Below are 21,673 nucleotides of genomic sequence, written 5' to 3'. Positions count from 1 at the left end.
CACTCTTGTCCTCCACATATGCCGGGCAGAAGGTGGAATCGGTTGCGTGATCGTGCTGTCCACAGTTAACACAGCGAGCCTGGCAGGTCACTGATTCATCATGGGAGAGGCCACATTTTTTACAGCTTTGTGCCTTAGACTGACAGAACTTTTGAGTATGGCCCAATCCCCAGCACCTACGACAATGATATGGGTTTACATCTCGCTACTCGCTCCAAATCGCTAAAAAATTTGTCACATTGGATTGAACAATTTTTATAGATTTCTTTCGAAAATTCTTTATCGATTTTAAATTGATTGGGATTTTAGATTAATGATATAGTCGCTTGATTAATTTTTACTGGCGATTGTAATCGATTAAAATCGATTAAAAACAAAAAAGGAAAAACAAAATTATTACTTGCATTTTCATCGATTTTCATCTACTATAACCTAAATAACTTTCGGGTTTGTAAAAAAAATGGAAAAATTACAGTTTTCATTTTGGTTAGCTTAATGATACTAATTTTCAATGTTTAGCGTAATGGACAGAAGTCTAAACTAACTAAGATAGGACTGAATGTTGATACTAAGATGAACATAGATAGATGTTTGGATGTTGGATGTTGGATGTTTGGGAACTTAGTTCCACCGCGAAACGATAGGCGGCATTTTTTTAAAAAGGGTGGTCGGATTTTTATGGAAGATACTGTACGTGTGGATTCCACCATAATCGAAATCGGCTTCTTAAAAAAAATACTGATTTTTCAGCAGCTCGATCTCCTTGGTGCAGTCTTCTAAATCTCCAGATACTTTACGTAATTTTCCGAGGATACTCTCATTCTGCCAGCTCCCAGAGTGATAATTTCTTTATAATCTCCACCTATCTGTTGACCATGGAATTAGTCTGCAGTATCTCCCGTCTTCAAGGCGAGTGATTTACTGATTTCCCCACTAAAGGAGTTGAATCAATTGTTTGGCTCCACTCTTCCTCCATCGTCTAGATTTGTGGTCGGGGATTGAGGGAAAGACGAACCTCTCTATAGACTTATCGTCGGAATACTTCTTGGCGGGACTACTGGAGTTCCTATATCATTCCACAGCGTCAGTCCAACAACATTCCGTCAATCCGTCGCCAGACGGTACATGCCGAGGAGCTCGTGTTTGGAAGACAACCCATTCTTCCTCGTAAAATTATTTCTGTTCGTTCAATTATTTGTGTCTGAATACTAGAAAAACTTCTTGTTGGTTATGCAGTTGCTCACACTTCGTCCGAAATCGTCAACGATATTTTTTTCTTTCACTTGTTGTATTCGTTAAGCCATCATTTTTCTCCCTGTTTCTCGTTTTTATACAAAAAGTGATGGCTCGGAAGGAATTGTGATGTATTTGATAGTGTTTGTGGTGACAGATGGCTCACAGAACGCTTATGCCAGAGGGCCACGGAGGTAAATGGCATTCAAGCTTGTGAGCTGGGAAAGAAAAGGTCTCTACGTGCTCGTCTTTCTGTGTGCCTGATCTTTAACTTTCAAAACATTGCTTAACGCAACATTACAACGTAACATAACAATTTATTGTGGCTCTGTTTGCTTTTTCGTAGATAACGTTACTACTCAAATAACTGGCCAAGGAAGGATAGAAGGAGTCTGGTTAAACATAACTCAAGTTAAACAATAACTACCAGGTTAGTGAAGACCGGTAAAATCCGTAGTCCTTAAAAAATATATGTTTTTTTTTGCAACGTATTAAGCTTGAAAGCTTACAGAAAATGGTGGAAATTTAAGCTGGCAAGAATGAAAATGAGTAAAATGAGATTAGAATGAAAGAAGTCCCAATCATCAATCATCATCATCAACACAAATAATAACAACGGGCTCTAAAGCCCTATAGTTCCAAAGAAACGGAGCGAAAAATTGCGTTTTCTTAGATAAAGGAAAGGAATATAAAATTTTTCTCTGGAAATGGAAAATGTAAAATTACCGCTCTCTGTTTTTATGCAAATTAGGGGAAAAGGGTACCCAATGCTCAGTGGCTGCAACGCGGTTCCAGAGATTAATGGATGAGAGAAAATATGGCGGCTTTTTGTCATCGTCTTCTGACACACAAGATGACAAATTTACGATTTTATTCTACTATGGCAATGTGAACAAATATCAGGGCACTCACGTTGCGTGAAAATAAAAATTCTAATAAACACTAATTCACTACGCTAGAAAATTTATCTACACACTAAGATCTAATAAATGGGTGAATTGTGATTTCACTTCAATGAAAGAATAATGATTTCAAATATAAATGTATGTCCTAACAATATTTGAACCCACTATTTACCAAAGGAGAGGAAGTCAAAAACAAATCTTTTCCAAACTTATTCAAAAAGTAGCTCGAAGGAACATGTTTGTAATGCAATTGGGGTTTCGGTCATTTTTAAACCCTTATTCGTTGATTATTGTACCCAAGTTAATTTACAGAATGAATACGAATGGCTTAAAATAAGAAGTAAGGACCTATGGCTTATCGCGAGGTAAATGGTGGCACAGGGGGCGGTGGGGGCCACCTATGCGGACCTCTAATATACAGTATGTACCCAAAGTTTGGAAACGCGCGAGCTTCAAATCTTTGCGTAGGTACTGCAATAGTCTTTTTTAATATTGTTGGAAACCGAGTTTGCCGATCCGAGTCGTCAGCTGTTGGGAATCGATTATATTCCCAACAATATGTGTGGTTGCTTTTTGTGCAAATTTTTTTTATGAATTCCATTATAATATTTATCTGGGAAGAAAACTAATATTTAAATTTAATAGTTGCATTTTACACTATTATACTACGATATTCTACATACATGTCTTGGTTTCTGGAAAAAAATTAAAAAAGGTTCTCATCCGAGGAAATTGAAGAACTTTCCAGAATAACAAAAAAGGAATAAGGTGAAAAACTTACTACTAATTGACATAAAACAACCACCATGGAGCGTTTCTTTAAGTCTGCAAGAAAATAAATTAAACATAGTGTGTACCAACTACTTTTGTTATCACGTAATCAGCATATAAACCCCAGGAATAGCTTTTTAACATCCGCAACGAAAGCTTCTTACTTCATCATTTTTTGAAATCACCACATTTTCTAACAGCTTTTTCATTCCATGACTAGGCATTAAGAGAAAAAAGAATTAAAAAAGTGGAGTAAGGAAAGATTAATATTATATGATGTTTACCCTTGAGCAGAATGACATCCATAAAGCTTCATATTGCTTTACCATGACAAGCTAGTGGTTTGGCATTTTGGCTCAGCAAGCTTTAATTTCATGTGTTCTATCCTCAATATATGTTTTAGAATTTAAATATGATTGAACTTGTAATCACAGCCATCTCTCTAGCCGGTAAACAATAAAAAATTTTAAATCGTTAACTGCACAAATGTGAATTTTGACAAACCTATCATAATTAGGGATTTTTTCTCTAGTATTTTCTTGATTTTAATCTGATGAAATTTGATCAGGTTGGGTGTCATTTCAGCCTCGGTCTCTTTCATAGCTTCGGAAAAAAGTCCCCTAAATCTTTTTAACTTTTTGGTCCCTGTTCTAAGCAGAACTTTTTCTTTTTTTGGCTTTGGTGGCTTAATGCCAGGCCAAAGAATCTTTGAGCAAATCCCTATCTATTACAAGAAGTAAATACATCAACAGTAAGAAACTGCACTTAAAATTAATTGAAACTTTCGCGCTGGCTTTGTTTACAGTTTGTTGTAGCCCTCCACCACCACGCGCTACCGTTCCTATTGTCTTATGGAAAAACCCTACCGCCTAACCGTCGTACCCATGAAAGTCGGTAGATTTAGTCCCGAGTCCCGACGACCAAGATCAAGTTGAAATTTTGACACTCATTGTATGCCCCGCAACTTCTAGATTTCCATCATTCATCATCTTTGACCTCCAGATGTCATTGCGCAGTGATAATTTCTGTTGTTTATTTGTCGTTCACTGGATGGCTTAGCAATAAGAATAATCAAATTCAATTGTGGTTTACCACTTCCTTGGTGCATGCCAAGTGAGAGGGTTGTTATGAAGGAGCAGTGTTTTTTTTAATTTATTTGAATGGCGAAGGTCATTACCCCTGCAAAGTTTATTACTGTACAGTGAATTTAGCATAAAACCACACTGAATTTTCTTCGCGGCTAAGTCATCTACATTAGCAAATACTATCAATATCTTAAATTTAACCATGCGTTAAAACAATAGTTATTGATCAATTTTAAGTAACTAAAGTATGCCATGAAGGTGGTCCCTTTTCGATATATCCTGCTGACAAAAAAAATCCAAATCAATTCTATATTTCCTTTCTTCATTCGTTGAAGCCTTCTCTTTAAGAACGTATTTTCCATTGTCAAATCAACTTCTTCTACTTTTGTGTACTTACTTTCAGATTTTAAATACCTTCGGCACCATAGAGACAATGTATTTCACCTTCTAGTTACTTTCTTTTCCCATAACTAAGTTCTCACTTTCTTCTTTAAGCAAAGCAAGCATAACTCATCCTCTTCTTCTTGCCCTTTTCTTCAACTCATAAATATCTCACCAATAGGAAAAGAAATATATTAAAGGGGAAGTTTTTTAATTAGAACCGTTCTCATTCTTTAATTTTAGAAGCAAACATTATCCTGTCTTTAAGAAATTGTCCCTTTTTCTTTTACTTTTTGCTACTGATCTCCTTGTAATTGTAGTCAATACTTAAAATACTCAAATACGTAAACGGACAGTTGACGTCGAAATAGGATAGAATACGTCGTGATTGGTGCCACAGGAAATTGTCACGATAAAAAAACGTTTTTACTACCCATCACCGATTCCACAGAGACCTCTTGGATTATATGATTTGTTGTGAAACAAAAAAAATTAGTTAGAATCCTTGATTCTCTGTTGATGGACAGATGACGTTACCGTTTGCCAAGTTCTGGTGATGGGGGTCCTGGCACGACGTGAGCTAGAAAAAAATGAACAACTTTGGCCACAAAAAGAAAAAAATTACCACAAAATGTGTGAGCCAAAATGGTGATACCTAATAAGGTGACTATTCGGGAAAGAGCTACAGGCTCTCAAGTAATCGAGTGATTATGTAAAAAAAAAATGTTTTTCCAGTCCTTGCTGTCCTGTTCCACGTATTGAATTTGAAACTTGAAAGAAAAAAGAATGTATAGTAAAGACATTTACTCGAGCTAAAAACAAATGGGAGAACGAAAGGAAAAAAGACAAATTACATGCTTTAAAATTGGTTTTCACTGCGTTTTAAGTCACCAACATTAGAAAATACTATTTTAAATATGACCATGCACTAACACAATAGGATAAATAGAAGACAAGGACTACGATAGGAAAGCTATAGTTGCATGGCCTCTATCTGATCGAGTCTGATTCGTGACTCTGCATTCAGTCTGTCCATCCTGTCTGTCAATAGCTGTATGGAAATGCCTTTAGTTTCTCTTTGGTCGTTGAGAATTTGCCTGGTTTCAACTCTGATCATCTCAGTGATAGTATTCGGGTTTGGCACCCTTTGTAGTTCTATTATCTGTACGGTAAGTTGTATTATTGTTTGCCTAAACTCGTTTCAATCGGCTCCATCCAGCCATCTATCCATCGGCTAAAGAGTTGGGAGCGTTTTTTTAAATACTGTTAAAGACGTCTTTTGTGATAGGGAAGGCCTTCTAAAAATGCAACAAAGCAACATCAAATATAATTTTATAAAATACATACATAGCTATACTGTGATAATATATAACAAGAAATTTATAATGTTATACATGCTGTATAGTACACTATAACAATATGTATATGTATATAACTTTGATCCATTGGCAGCGCAAAACCCTCGATTCCGAAAGCATCGCAATAAACATAAATTTATGCAACGTTTAAAACACATGAGGTAACATTCCGGCTTCACATCATTTTCTTTCTCACAGACTAATCGATTGATTTATGCAGACATTTCTTTCAACTAAAGAGGCTACTAAAGCAAGAAAATGGCGGAAAGTCACCGAAAAGAGTCTTTTGTTTTTCTTCATTTTTTTAATTTCTTCTTTAAGTTTTTTTTAAAGCTAGGTAAACCTCCTTCGTCAGCCCCCTTGACGTCACTCTCTTCACTTGACGACGTTTCAGCCTCTTTATGTACCTTTTCTTTCTCCAGTATTTTAATTTGTTGTCGAGCTTTTCAATTTCCAAAACAAACAAACAAAACAAATCCGTGAGCATACAAGAAATTTCCCCTGTCCTTTTGTCGTCGTTAAATTAAAAATATTCACCAATAATTCGCGAAAAATCTTGGACTTATTTTATCCCCCCCCCCCCCGTTTTTCGTTTGCGTGTGTGGTACGTATTTGCTCGCTTTATTAGTTCCTCGTAATTAGATAATCTGAATGGTTAATTTTCCTTTCCTTTAAAATTAGACGAAAAAGTTTCCGGAAAGTCTTGAGTGCCAGTAGTAAATGGCGACTTTGGTTCTCTTGTATGGGACAGAATATTGGATCATGAGGATGCATTAGGTCTTTAACATTGAGCATATTTAGTTCTACAACATCATGGTTTTTTTTACAGCAGGCCATATGAAAATCACATTGATTTTAATTTTTAAATTGTAAATTTTTATTTGTAAGAAATCCCCCCTTTGATTTTCCCAGTTGTAGCCGCCGATTTTCCAAAATACCGAGATTTTAAATTTTACGGATAGAGAGAGAAAAAAGACAGGCTATCTTTACGAAATTGTTTAATGTCATACACGTCTATAACTGTCTTCTAGTGTAAAAATCTCAACAGCGATTGCTCTTTCGAAGTTTTATCAAATTGCATTATTTTTTACATCATTTATTTTTTGTATGTTCATCAAGGTTGTTGCACGCAAATAAATCGAAATCCAGGCAATCTGGACCGGTACCCATGACTTAAAACCCACGATCTATTTTATTGTCCTTTTAACTTAATCACGCAATCAATCTCTTCCGCTAACTTATGCAAATTATACAATCGCCATTTCCGAATTAGATAGAACTGATGGCCTATTGCCTATGGGCAACCAGAAGTATTGATTAATGCCCATTTTATTTATGAAACTAGACGCTCTGCAGCCAGTTAACGGATGTCACAGCTTTAAGGAAGTTCTATTGACAGATGCAATAAAATATTAATGCTTGGATACCTCAGGAAAAGCGAAAACTATATTTTGAGGTCTCAGAGATTAATTAAGCTGATCCCCGCAAAGCTTCAAGCGGAATGGGTGAAATCAGCATCCACAAAGCCATAAACATAAATAAAATGACATTCATTCGGCTCCACTGGTGGGAAATTTGGCTCTACAAGTGAAATCCTGGTAAAAAAATAAAATTGTTTAAATTAAAGCTTTGTAATCTAATTGGAAGGATTGTGACCGGCCACCTATATTTTGCGGAGAAATCCACTGGTTAGATTCCCAAAACCTGAGATCGAGCTAAAAGCCATTATCAATAATGTCAAAAGATGTACAAACATTTTTATGGAAAAATCATGACTTTGGTGGTGACAGCGCCAATCACCAGTAGAAAAAGTAAAAGAGTAGTAAAAGAGTACATTACATTCATTCTAGACTTGGTGGAGTTTGTTATCATGTAGGAGCCGTACTTTTTAGTGTAATAACTGCTACAACACTACCATGTACCGTGAAAAAGAACATGTGGTTAGACACATATCCAAGACGAGCGGTGGTAAGTTGAATAAAAATAAGCAATTGAAGGAAGAACTGCATTCCTAAGTAATCTTTATTTTTTAAATGTGTAGGCTTTAATAAAAATAATTGGCGATCTGAACACGTCACGGAAAGGAGAGGAAAATACAGAAACTGAAAAGTTATTAAGTCAGAAAAGAAAGATTTTAACAGCAACAACGTTCCAGAAAAGACCATTGATAAAATCAAGGTATTTCATAACAAGTTGGTGTCCACAAATCTGTCCAATTGTTAGTTCTCGATTGTTATGACGATAACTTCAAACCACCGACACTCCCGTTGGCATTGTCAGAAATATTCAACGCTGCGTTCTACCAAAAACCATATACACTGATGTTATACAAGAATGCGAGAGACTTGTAAAAATTTCTTCATTTTTTGTGTCTCAAAGTCAATCAGATGGTGTCGCAAGATCCCAGGTAGCAATGGTATATCATAAAGCCTTTTTTTCCAAAACCAAAGACTAACATTTTTCTGTCCAATCGCTAGTTGGATTTGGAAAAAAAATCGCTGTCCCAGTTTCTATGTAGGATACTGTACATAAAATATATTACCCCACAATTGCTCTGTGAACACTTCTTAAGGATTGAAGTCATTACTGAATGCGCAATCACACATCCAACGTCGGATGTAGTCTTAGTGAATACTGCTATACAGGGAACTGCAGAAGGAGCAGAAGGAGTTGATATTTTGACCATATAAGAAATTCATCCAACTACAAGACGTTTTGCCAAGATCCATTTTAAAATCAAATGAAGACAGAGCAGTTTGTGCAAACATTGACTGCATTAAAGTGATTATCGTAAGTGTTGTGTGAAGCCTCCGTGAAAAAGGTTTGGACGAAATTAGATTTTCAAAAATTGATTGTGACAGAAAAAAAGAAGAAGAAAAAAGTCTGAAAAAGTTGTCCCAGTCAAAAAAACCAAACAAAATCAGTGTAAAAGGAAAACGCTACAGTCAAGAAACATTTGAGTCAAAAATATTGTTTGTGTTTTCTCAAGTAAATTACGTTTATGCTACTCCTATAAAGAGGAAGCCATAATACAAAGATATTGATTTCGTATTACATTGATATCAATTGCCGGGTTATTTACATTTTACCAAGGTTGGACGATGGTAGGCATAGCATTCATTAAACAGCAACACACTACAACAATTTTATCGACAAATGCTATGTTAGTTGAATCTGAACAGATCTGTTTTATTTTTATTGGTCCGCGTAGAATCGTAAATTTTTTTCTGAGATTGCCGATTCCACGCTCAATATGAATACGCTCATTAGCAATTATTCAAGATATTTTTGTCTCGTGTCCCTCTAACTGAAATTTTTTCCCCTTAAGGATAGAGTTTTTAACTCTGCTCCTCGTTCCTCAATTGCGTCCTTGACTAAAAACCCGCGATCACCCATTACCTGATTCCCACTTACAATATTTTTAACGAATCCTGAATCGGTAACAATTTGCACATCGGTGCTCCTTCCCCCAAAATTCTTGCGAAACAAAATTAATTGATCCCTGAGGAGTCATACTTATGATATATTTAATCGTGTGGTGTGATTTGTATTGTGAATAACACGACGATTTGTCAATCATGTTACTGAGCATTTCGCAATTGATTTCAAAGCAATCTATTATCGAGACACATTTTGGATAGTGGGTTCTAAATGGAATTGGCATTTTCTTCATTAATGCCTCCTTCTCAGGCCACACCAAAAATGCTGCCGGTAGTCTAACATGCATTACTGTAATACATTTTCAATATAGCGTTTTTCCGTATCTTTTGACAATTTAAATCGATATCCAAGATCTAAGTTTCCCAAATTCAATCTAAGCTTCATTAATGTCAGAATAAACTGCTCAAATAAAGAAACTTTAGATCTGGATCGTTTCCTTTATATCTTAATTTGCCTTTCCTCTTGGTTATCGCTTTTCGCCACTCCCTAGCAGATATCTTCCAGACAGAACAAAATCTACTAATTAGCTTTCTTATAGATAACTTTTCAGTAGTCAATTGTCATGTATGGAAGTTATCTTTTAGGCTATCTTAAAGATATCCTTTAAGACATGTATGAGACAATTCATCAAAGTTAATTTCTTATGATACAGAACTCGGTAACCGTAATAATCGCAAAAATAATAAGTAAAATTTAATTGAAAAACAAATCTGTATTAAATACAATTACATTAATGTCAATGCTTCCTGGGAGCGAATACCACGGTGGCACAGTACATATGTTTCATAAAAAACGTAACTAAAATTAACATTTTCTTGATATGTAATCCAGGTTGGCAAGTTCTACTCGCTGACTTTGTCTTCTGCATTTTTATGGTAATAATTTTCAATCCTTCTAGTATCAGTAATTTTCAGTTGTATCGCTGTCTTCTCCATCTTTTCCTGCTACATTCGCTTTTCGGTAATAAGTGGCTTTCGAATTCTTCAGAAATGTCTTGGTTTCGCATTTAAAAGCTGATATCTCCATTTTCCGAAAGTCTTTTTTGCTTGATATTTAAAAAAAAATAATTTATATTCTGTTACTTTTATACTAAAATTATGAATAGGGTTTACTTTGGATGGCCTTGGTGATTAGGGACTCCTTAATTCCTCGTTTTCCCAATTCATTATTTACCCGTTTATCTGGTCGTCCCGTCTTTTTCCCAATCTGGTAATCATGGATACTGGTTTGAAACGAAATGTAAATGATGACATTGGTTCATGATATCGATAAAATAAAACAGACCAATTTCCTGAAAATGTCCTCGTTTTGTTTCAGATTTCTCTCGAATTTCTTGAAATCATCAATGCTTTTAACTGGAAGAAAAGAAAGATCGTCGTCTTCGTCTTCTGAAACTTCAGTCACTGGTTTCGCCGTGGTTTTTTCTCTGCTGTCACTGTCACTGTGTATATCATCATACTGATTTCTTGGATCGCATTACTTTTCTGGAAAGACATCGCTTCGGTTGAACACCTCCCAACATTGTTAACTGCATTACATCTGTCTTTTTTCTTTTCTAATTACAATAAAAAGGAGGTACTCATGTTACTGGAAACAAATACTGGTGGTATTTTCACAGTGGATTGTTCTATTTCTTCACTGCTGTTTGGTATGACTGTATGGTTGAACAAATAAATAATTACTTAATGAATATACATTGTTATTCATCCACACTATCAATCTTACCATTCTTACTTTGGCTTCGTCGCGTAGGAGGTGGCACAAGAAGCTTTGTAGCTTAAGACGAAGATTTTTTTTAAGACGTATAATTTTCTTCTTCAGCGTTGACTTTTGGGTTTGAGTTAAACTGTCCTGTTCTTGTTCGTCAATTCCACCTTCTTTCCTTTTGTCAGAGTAATTATCATCATCATTCATCTGTTCTTGGATCGCATTACTTTTCTGGAAAGACATCGCTCTTGTTGAACTGATCATAACATTTTTTACTGCATTACATCTATCTTTTTTTATATAATAAAAATAAAATGTGGTTCTCGTGTTACTGGACACAAAATATAAACAGAGTGTGGACACGACTCAATAGTTATAAAACCAGTCTTTTTCCCTGTTGGCCCGGATGGCCCAGCAAGTGGAGTTTTAACTGATGGTATTTTCACAGTGAATTGTGCAATGTTTTTTACTGCTGTTTGGCGTGACTGCATGGCTGAACAAATACAAAATTATTTAATACATACATTGATATCCATGCACACTACATTAGCCTTACCATTCTTACTTTTGCTTCTTATCGTAGTAGGTGGCAGAGGAAGCTTAGTAGTTTCAGATGAAGATTTCTTTTAACAGGTGTACTTTTCTTCTTCTGCGTTGACTTTTTTGTTTGATTTAAACTTTCTTCTTCTTGTTCACTGTCTTGCTCAGTTGTAGAAAGTTCCCCAGGCAGCTTCTAACTTTTTCCTATCCTTTGTCGATGACCTCTTCAAATATCAGATGCACTTGTGAAAATTGGTAAGCCTTTCTCAGCTCGTGGCTAATTTTCTTTCGCTTCTTCATATGATTCTATCAAGAATAAATTTGATCAATATACACAAATGATTATCAAACAATAGGCAAAAAGCACTAATAATGACATAAAAAAGAGAAAAAAAAAGAATTTTTTTTTTTTACTTTTTAGAGTTGACGACCCCTCGGTTAATTACACTTGTGTCAATATTTTATGTTAAAAGAGGTTTATTTATCAATTGCTGCTTTGTATATTGCTTGTTTTTTTACAACAAAAAAGCTTTCATGGGATGCAAAGACAACTAGGAAAACATATATAAGAAATCAGAGAAAGATGTATCCCCACTACTGATTCAAGTTGACAATAACGAAGAGAATTAATATGTGAAAATAACAAATTTTTGCAAAGAACATGGATACTCAAGGATGGAACACGATATCTTCATCCAGCTGACAATTAAAAATCGTTCTTTTGGTCATGTGAGGATTGAGGAAATGGTGAATTCCTGTGTTGAATCAAGAATTGGAACTCTATAAATAAAGACAAGCTTATTGTTCGGCGGTTATTTGATTTTTTTCATCTGTTATTTCTATAATTTTTTAAATGGTGAATAACCAGAAGGCAGGCGAAAAAACCAAAAATAAGGTAAACGATGGTTAGGTTTATAAAAACAATGTCAGCATTTGCATCCAAATATTTTTTAATGTTGTTTGTGCGAGTGAGTCAAATCAGCCAATTAGAACCATCAGAAACTAGTCAGCAGCTTGGTTTTTTTTTCTTTGATGACAGAAATTTCATCAATTCACGAGTCGATGAACGATGAATTTATACTTTTGATTTTTGCTTCTTGCTTTCCGATTTTTTTAAATGTCATTAGCAGTGCAGTGGTTACTCAGCTAGACTGCCATGGCAATCAAATTAATAAAGATTCGTTACTAGAAATCGGCTATATATGGATTTCTGAAGTAAATCATACTCTGACGAACGGGCGAGATAGGGAATGCCAAGGCTTGAACAATTCCATCCAGTCGGCTATGATAGAAGTTACCTAAAATTTTTGCTTAAAGTTATTTCAGTTTCAGTTGAGCAGGTGATTAAGTTGTAAAAAAATACGCTCTTATGAGAAGAATTTTGTGGATCTTTTTGATTATCACATAAAAAAATTGTAGTGTGATAACATAGTAATTACCATGGCCAGGCCCGTCAGTAACGCGAGGGGAATGATAAAAAATGGCGACTAGGCTGGGTGGGAAACTGGTCAAAAGCGCCGTTTACTAGACAACTAATAACTCGGCCAATCTAATCCGGAATATAAATTCCTTTTGGATTTGCATTGAGGGATGACCGAGAAAACTTTAAGTAGAATTATTTTATTTTTCAAGCTTATTATTTACCCAAAAAAGATACTAAATACTCCCCCCCCCCTCAAAAAAAAAAAAAAATAAAAAAAATAAAATTGTCAAATTAAAAAAAAACCCAAACTTAAACACTAAATATATCCCGAACGGCAGAGAATATTTGAATTCTACAAACACAGGTGAATCCGGAGTAGAAAACTGGATATGCCTGAATTATAACAGATTTCTAGGTCCCATACCAGAATGGGAAAAAAGGAAGGTCCATGGATTTGGTGAGCTTGAGTGGTGGATTGATTTTTAAATATTTACGATTTAAAACACATTGAGCATTGTCAAAGAATAATTGGGTACAACAACTAATAGAAGCTGGGCCTATTTACACCGGGCTGGGTAGGCGAGAAATTGCGAGCTCTATGGGACTTTTGGGAATCTACCCGGTTTGGTTGCACCTTGAAAACAGCCAGCCAGCGGCCAACGATACATCCTCCACCAATACGAGAGCGGTAATCGCAGTTTCAGCAAGAACATCTTTTCCTAAAGAACTTACTCTTCCCTGACTTTCAGCAGCGGAGTGGAGCTGAAAATTAGCGCAATTACTAGAGAAACTGCAAGAAGACCTGTGACACGGTCTAAGTAGAACTTAGGGCCCAGAGTGTGAACCAAAAGCATCTAAATCACACAGAAAAGGGGAGAATAGAGACCTGATCCTGTTCGAAAAGACCAGCTCCTACACCACTAACCACATCAATCGTTTTGTTGAGCGAACGAACTGACGAAAAGCTTTTTATGAGATGTGGTTTGACGGAATGGAGGTGATAGGCCTATGCAAAGAATTATCTATCCATATGTGGAGAGAAGAAGGCGTTGTTTTCTATAGAGCGGAGATTTAAAAATAAATGTATCCACTGATTTAGTATGATTGCCACAGTCACGGAAAATTTGACAAAATTGAGGAGAGAATGGCCGGTTATGTTTTAGGTGATCTTATGGCATAGCTGGTGATAGGGATATAAATCTGGAAGACTTGATTGCTTGAACAATTTTCTAGTCGTTTTCCCATTGTAATCCTGATTACTTTGATCACCGAACACCAATAAAGATATACTGTGGTTTTTGTATCTATGGCATCGGCGCCGTGCTAGTCCAGCAACAAAATGAAGAAAATAGGGTGTAAGCGTACTCCAGTCGTCTTAAAAGTCAAGCTGAATATTGTTATTTATGTTATTTAATGACCATATAAGAGTGTTCATACAGATCTTAAGTTTTACAGTTAGAGTACTAAAATCAAAGAGGTGATGAACCAACAAGCTTTGTGTTGGTTGATGTGGAAACGTGATCTAGCTGAGCGGTAAGCTCGCTGAAGTATCAAGCTCCAAGACTAAGACATATATACTATAAACAAAATAGTCTGCTTCATACGGGCGCTGATATAATCTCTCGGAACCCGATCGACCCTACCAAGCATAAAAAAGAAGGAAATATGGATGTTTTCGATTAGCTCGACCACCCTGACAAATCTCTTGAGGTACATAAAGTCACTCTTTGAATTTTGTTGAACAGGATTAATAGTATAACCTGTTAAAATTTATATTGGTGGAAAGTATACCGGCGTGCTCACACTGTCCTTTTTTCTTTCTCTTGTTTTCTTCTTGAAAGTGAAGATATACTAAGGCATCACATAAGATAATACATGATGTCAAAAACACCCTTCCCATCCATTTTCAATCAAACACCAGGCAATAACTGGCTGTTGTATTTTTACTAGCGGCCAACTGACATCTTTAATACAGCGTCATCAGATTTGAATTGTGCTTATCTATCGAGAGTGTATAAGTCTATCGAGAGAAGCTTTTAATATAGCAAGTAAATATATTGAATAAATAATAAAAGCCTGAGTGTACTGATTTTCCTTTTGAGTATTTCCTTTTTCATGGGTGTCTAAAATTATTTTATAGGTCTTGTTTGGTTGAAGCAAACACGAGGGTCACATCTTAACACTTTTGATCGGCACGTGTCCTTAAAGCATTTTTGGGGGTCTGCCTAATTAGATTTTCCAGTTTTTGGTTCTCATTTTCACATAAACTGTAATTTTCTTCGAAATATTCCCATACAATGTAGTTCTATACTTTTTGTCTTCAACGTCCAAAGACTGCGTTAGTATTTTTTTCTTTTCCCTCGAATCCATCAAAATCAAAATTTCAAACATCTTCGAACAAATTTCCGAATTCAGATAGAAGACTGTTATGCCGTCTATAAGAACTGGAATCACCAAGTTCACCAAGTACCTGACTTATTTCCAATACATAGAAATAGAAACTTCGTTCAGCATTGTTAATCTTGTTCTCTACTAGCATCTTGAAATCAATGTTGTTTGGTCATTTACATCATATATGCGTTTCATTGCTGAATATTGTGTCGTTTATTGTAGAACGTTGTCACTATCCTCTTCACCACTTACATTTAATTTTTTATTGATAGTTAATTTTAATTATATGCGTCCATTGCGTCCTATACCTAGGACAAACAAAGTCATTCAGGTATTAAGTCTTTTTCAGAAAAATTAATTTTTCAAATTAGTAAAACTGTATAGAACTAAATAATTGAGTGAAACCATTTTTGATGTAACCTTACAAATTATGCATTAACCAGTAAGGGTTAGATGGTGTAGTTGATGGTAATTCTAAACCGCATCGAAACTCTTGCAATTATAATATTGAGAATGATGAAGTTTATTTATGAGTTGCTATATTTTATTATGTAAGAGAGACTGGCTCGTTTAATGGAATATGCTGAAAGATCATTCATTCGTCGGTCATAACTAAGGTACAAAAAACATACATTTTGTAATACCGTTATTTTCAGAAAGTCAGTTTGAAATTACTTTACAGGCTAATCCAGGTGGGTATAGCTTTATCCACTGGATAAAGACGAAGTTGACTTTTTTTTTGCTTTTGATGACGCTTTACTTTCTCCATCTCTTCACCACCTGCTTCCTTCGCCCCATCTTGGGTCACATCTGAACGACAAAATATTGTTGGCAGGCTTAGGGAAAACAACATACGTGTAACTCAGCTTCAACTAAACATGGCAAATTTAAGAAAAACAGGATGAAAATAGTGTTAAAATATATTTTTGTATAATTTTAATGTATATTGTTTTTTTGCTGTGTCCAGTCAGGTTTGGAAAAAATTATGGGAAATGAGGCACTGGCCAGATAAGGATAAAAAGGTACAAAACATTCAACTTGTGGTTTTTATGCACCAATTTCAACTTTAATTCACAGGATTGTATACATGTGTACGAAATTCGAATTCCCATATACATTGCCTGCTCACTCCCAAGTGGATTTTTCGTTTCCTCTTATGCCTTGGCAAGCCTTTATTTACTTTTTATCAAGAATAACAGTAAAGATGCACTATTTAACGATGTTGTTGTAGGTGGACTGGATGGTTAATCTCGAATCTCACAACATAGTTTTGAACGACATATATTTCATGTTTGCTGGTTTGCAACTGTCAAAAAGTGGAGTGATTTCATCAAGGACCATCGTGACTGCACAATTTCTTAAAGATGCCATTTTTGAAAAAATTCCCATAATCAATGGAGCATCAGGTATTATTTCCTTATATCATATGTACACATATCACTAATCTTTTGATCAGTGTATAGGTGTAAGTGGAGTTCTGGCGCTTTCAAGATTCATTTTATGAAAGAAAAGATCACGAAGGCAAAGTAACTGCTGGAAGAGAAAATATCTAAGGAACAATGTAAAGTAAATATTTAATAACGTTGAATTCTTCGCAAAATACAAGATTTCTTCCTGTTGGACATTTCAACAATTTTCGAATGGATTCATTATTACATCAAAATATTTCTCGTGGTGTTACCATCTCATTCGAGGAGGCAGCGCTCGTCCACTGCCGTCGCATCTGCTTCCTCGCCACGCCGCGCCGCGACCCGAGCCACGAGTTTCAGCATTTAGATCCTCCTGAGGGGGCTGGGTGAGGCACGGAATTGTTCGGCGCTAGTATAGCAGACCAGCATCTACCGTATAGTTTTTTTTTCGGCACCGAAGACGAGAGAGTCGTCGAGTGTTGCGCATGTGTCACGCCAATCGTCACTCCACACGATATGCTCCGAGTTGGTCGTCTTTTTCTTTATTTCTTATTGTTAATTGTTCATTGTTCTTATTGTTTATAATGGTTGCAAAGAAAATGAAATTTAGCACAAAATGGGTATACCAGTTTCGTTATTTTTTCGTCCACAAAAATTAATATTAAGAAGAGTGTCCCAGGCAACCCCGTGTAAAAAGTGATTTTTATAAACGAAGTCACTTCAGTCTTAACATTACCGCTAATGCTTTTTTTAAGATAAATTTCATTAAAAAATAGATTTAGAAAGATTAAATAGATGCATTGAATGTTCAATTGAAACATTTTCTTAATTCTATATATTTAAAGAGATATAGGAAGATATACGCCGAGTAAAAGGAGATCCGGCCCAAACGTGGACTGGATCGCCAGTGTCATTGAGTTTTACTCCGACGCCGAGGAATACTACCATATAGAGGGCCATCGCGTATTAACGAATCGGCCCGCTGGCTAGATATATGTCTCCGAGTCTTACCTAGAATGGTGATTGCGGGACGCAATCTTCCAAGGGAGTAAGCTATATAAGGATCCATCAACCGCCAGCGCCACGAAGATTTAACGTTAATATTTACTGCATTTAAATTTCAGTTGTAGTGTGTCCAAATAAATAAATTGTATCGGATTACCGTTCTTTACATCTGGCAAGGCCAGAAGCTTGAATTTTGACTCCGTTCCCTTGGGACCGAAGTTATCACACCTTGCTTCGCACAAACCCTAATTGTTCTCACCCTCTTTTTTATGATTATCCCTCCGTTGAATTTTTCTTATCACTAACCTTGTCCATTCTACATCAACATTTTGACCTTCCATGAAATTTGATAAAAATTGATGTAGCACGTAGAGTATCAATTCCCTTGGCGGTGATTAAAAACATCCGACCTTGCAACTTTAAATAAATAGCTGGTCGTTTTGACCGATGAAGCAGTCCCGTACGCAACCCGTACGGTTGTTGCGCTCGTCTCCCAAATAGTTCTGTGTTTGTGATTGTACCATTAGTGAAAAATAACCTTTTAGTTCCCCTCAACACGACTTGTTCCGTGCCGTGCATTCCACTTCCGCTAACACAGATCCATATTTTGTTGAACGCTTCACCTTCATCATCCAGTCCTGACGTCGCTATGTGACTCTGAAGGAATACGCGAATAACAACTGTTGTAATACAATCGAACCGGATCAAACTGGCACTATTTTTCCCCTTCATTTGTAGCGCACGTCCTTGATTCCGTTGAGCATCCCAGCATGATCCAACAGTTGAGGACCATTAAAATAAAGAAACAGAAAAAAATCGAACGTAATGCAGCTCAAAACGATGGAAATACGCCAGCGCAATTTTCACGACGAAACAAAAAAGTGAAAACGCAACGACAACGTCGAAAAACCATCAAAATTCCTCTTTCTCGCCAGTCAGTTCTTCGCCTGGATATAGTACGGACTTACCAGAAGGGACCATGGGAAGACCAAATGGGTTGATTTTTGTTGTTCTGTTTTTTAGTAGGACATCAGCTCACCTGCTCCTGACGACAGTAACTTGCTAATGTAGTAGTCTTGCATTGAACCCTCATGGGTTTGTTTAGCTGCTGCTGTTCGCCCTGGTTTCCGGCACCCCCTGGCCCGACAGATTGTGGGACTGCCACCAGTCCTGATAAGAGAAACATCATCTCATCAAAGCAGTCGACGTTCGGTATGTATACAGGACAGTGTACCTATGAGTGTTGTATTAGCGCATTTCCGCACGGAATATTGTCTTTTCTTTGTTCACTCACCGAGGGGTGGTCCCCCCTCCTTTGTATCCGTCTAGGAATACAACATGTTGCGATTAGGTAACTTTTCACCTTATTGATGGTTCTAAAAATAGAAGATTTTTCGAGAAAAGTGCCAAAAAGAAATCTAAAAACGAACTCTGCGTCCTGATTAGCTGGCGCGATATAAACTGATCGCCAATTGTTCGCCCATTTCCTTGCTGGACGCGATAAGGTTTCTCTATATAAAAACTTTTTCTTTTCTGCTCTCGCGTTCACAACAGGTTGCGATAACAAGTACCGCGGGAGTACTGTCGAGAACCATTCGTCATTTTAGGGACTATTTCTTTGGTATTGTTTTGACATTCATCACATTGTCATTTCCTCCTGGTCGTGGTCGACACAATGGGCTTTGAAACACAAGTTGGCTACGCATGAGTAGTTTGCTCGTCATTCAAGGCATTCAGCTGCATTCTCTCATTTCTTGTAATGGAAAATGAAAACACAGAGAGAGCCCCGGGCAATGGGTGAAAGTGAAACTACAGTAATTAATTGTCTTCCGACTGTCCGTAATGGGGTTTCACCGTTCCATTCGCGTCACAAAAAATCAATTCAGACTAACTATAGAGAGTGATTACTATACAACGGCAAGGAGGCCGGGGATTTTTTTCTATTTTTGTTTTCTTTACTCGGTCTTTACAGAGCTTCTGGGCTTTGCTGACTTTTCAAATAGACTAACCGCTAATGAAAACAAGAGAATTGTAAGTTGCAATTTCCACCCCCTCAAAAAGCTGTGACGAGGCCTTACGGCCGATTCCTACAAGGTGACGGTACCATCTCCTCATAGACCATGGCCAAGGCTAAGATGATCTACTCTGTAGTATACCTTGGCATCCGCCCAATCTCGATTTAATCCGTCCGCTATTCTCCATAAAATAGGTAAACATAGCTTTATTGCCTTTTTCACAGTAAGTTTGAAAATTGGTTGATAGGTGGCGTGGCGACTAGTTTTGTGGCTCGGATAGAGACTATTAACCTCGCGGTTTCGCGAGTCAATTGTTTCTATGTCCGCCGTTGTTGTTGGTCGTTTTGGTTGTCTGTATTGACTGAAAGTGTGTTTTCCCAAAACAAAGTATATTTTGTGAATCAGTGTGTTTGTTTAAATTTTTGTTTGTGTCAGTTAATTTCTACGTATCTTGTTTAGTATGTGTAGCAATTTGTGTATCCAGATCACATACCTTGTATTAAAAAAAAAAATTTCCCCTGTTGTTTACTTTTTCCGTGACCGAATCTTCAGAGAATTAGCCCGAGGGAAATGCGTTGCGTAGGTTTCGGGCGTGCCATTCTACTGTCTTTGGGTAGCAATGTCGTCTACCCCCAAAAACACCAGGATAACACACACCAAAACAAAATAAACAAAAAAAAAATGAATAGAAACCAAAATCAAAACATGTCGGAAATATTATTTCCCTCCCAAATTTATGTTGCAACGTTGCACCTCCCTTATTTTTTTGCTACCCTTTCTCATCCAATAATTTCTAGAACCCCCTTGCTTTGTTCTAGAAACACCAGAACACGTCCCGCTCTCTCACTGACTGGTCGTTGGCTCAGTCATTCTCTCGCGTCTAATCTCTCATTTTTTTTTCTAAGTTTAATTTACCACTGTATTCTTTCTTTGCAATACATGACTGAAACAGAGCCGTTAGTTTTTCGACAAAACAAATACAAAAAGCAAATAAAAAATCAAATAAATAAAAAAAGGATAACGTTAAATAATACTGACTGCTTGCGCCTCATCTCTACAAATATGAGAGCGGAATGAGGCAAGCTCATAATACAATTAAAATCCTGCTTGCTGTTGGGAGCGTAGTTTTGTAAATTCGGAAATATTGTTTTAATTCACCAACTGCTTGACCACGATTTCCTAGCAAAGTTGCAACATCAGACAAATCGACACGAGTTTTTGCTAATTTTAGCTAGGATCTAAGATCTTTATCAGCAGTTCTGGAAAAATAGAAAAAATAAAATAATAATAAGTAAGCCTCATAATTTTTTAGCCACAATTATAAAAAATTACCTTTCATCAATAATTATCGCAATTTCTAACATATTCCATGTCATTTCAAGCAATGTAAAATCCTCATCATCAGAATCAATTTTGTCTGCGCCAGAGTAAAAAAAATACGCATTTCCAAGCAAATTCAAATTAAACAAACTCACTTGGGGATGCCCATGCCATTTAAAGCAATGGAAAATCCCCATCATAAGAATCAATTTTGTCTGCGAAAGAGTCTTCTTCTTCCCCCTGTTCTTTGTTGACCATATCAGCTTCCATGCGACCGTTGCGGATTAACTCGTTTTCCAAATCCAGGTTCTCTACAATGTTATTACGATAAATAGGTATGAGTAATTCCAACTCCTAAATTTTTCCCTCAACCGTGTAGAACATCGGCTATTCTCAGACCTCGTCTACATCGAAGTAAAAGGATTCCTGAGAAGTCAAAACTCATTATAAATAAGCATTTCCAAGAAAAATCAAATTAAACAAACTCACTTGGGGATGCCCATGTCATTTCAAGCAATGGAAAATCCTCATTATCAGAATCAATTTTGTCTCCGACAGAGTCTTCTTCCTCCCCTTGTTCTTTGTTGGCCATATCAGCTTACTGCCTCGTTTTCCAAATCCATGTTCTCTACAATTTTATTACGATTCTACGTCTAAAGGAACCTCCTTCTTCTTCCTCCTTCATCTTC

This window comes from Daphnia pulex, chromosome 1, assembly GCF_021134715.1.
Source record: "Daphnia pulex isolate KAP4 chromosome 1, ASM2113471v1".
Classification (NCBI taxonomy): domain Eukaryota; kingdom Metazoa; phylum Arthropoda; class Branchiopoda; order Diplostraca; family Daphniidae; genus Daphnia; species Daphnia pulex.
Note: the sequence above shows the minus strand (reverse complement) of the source record.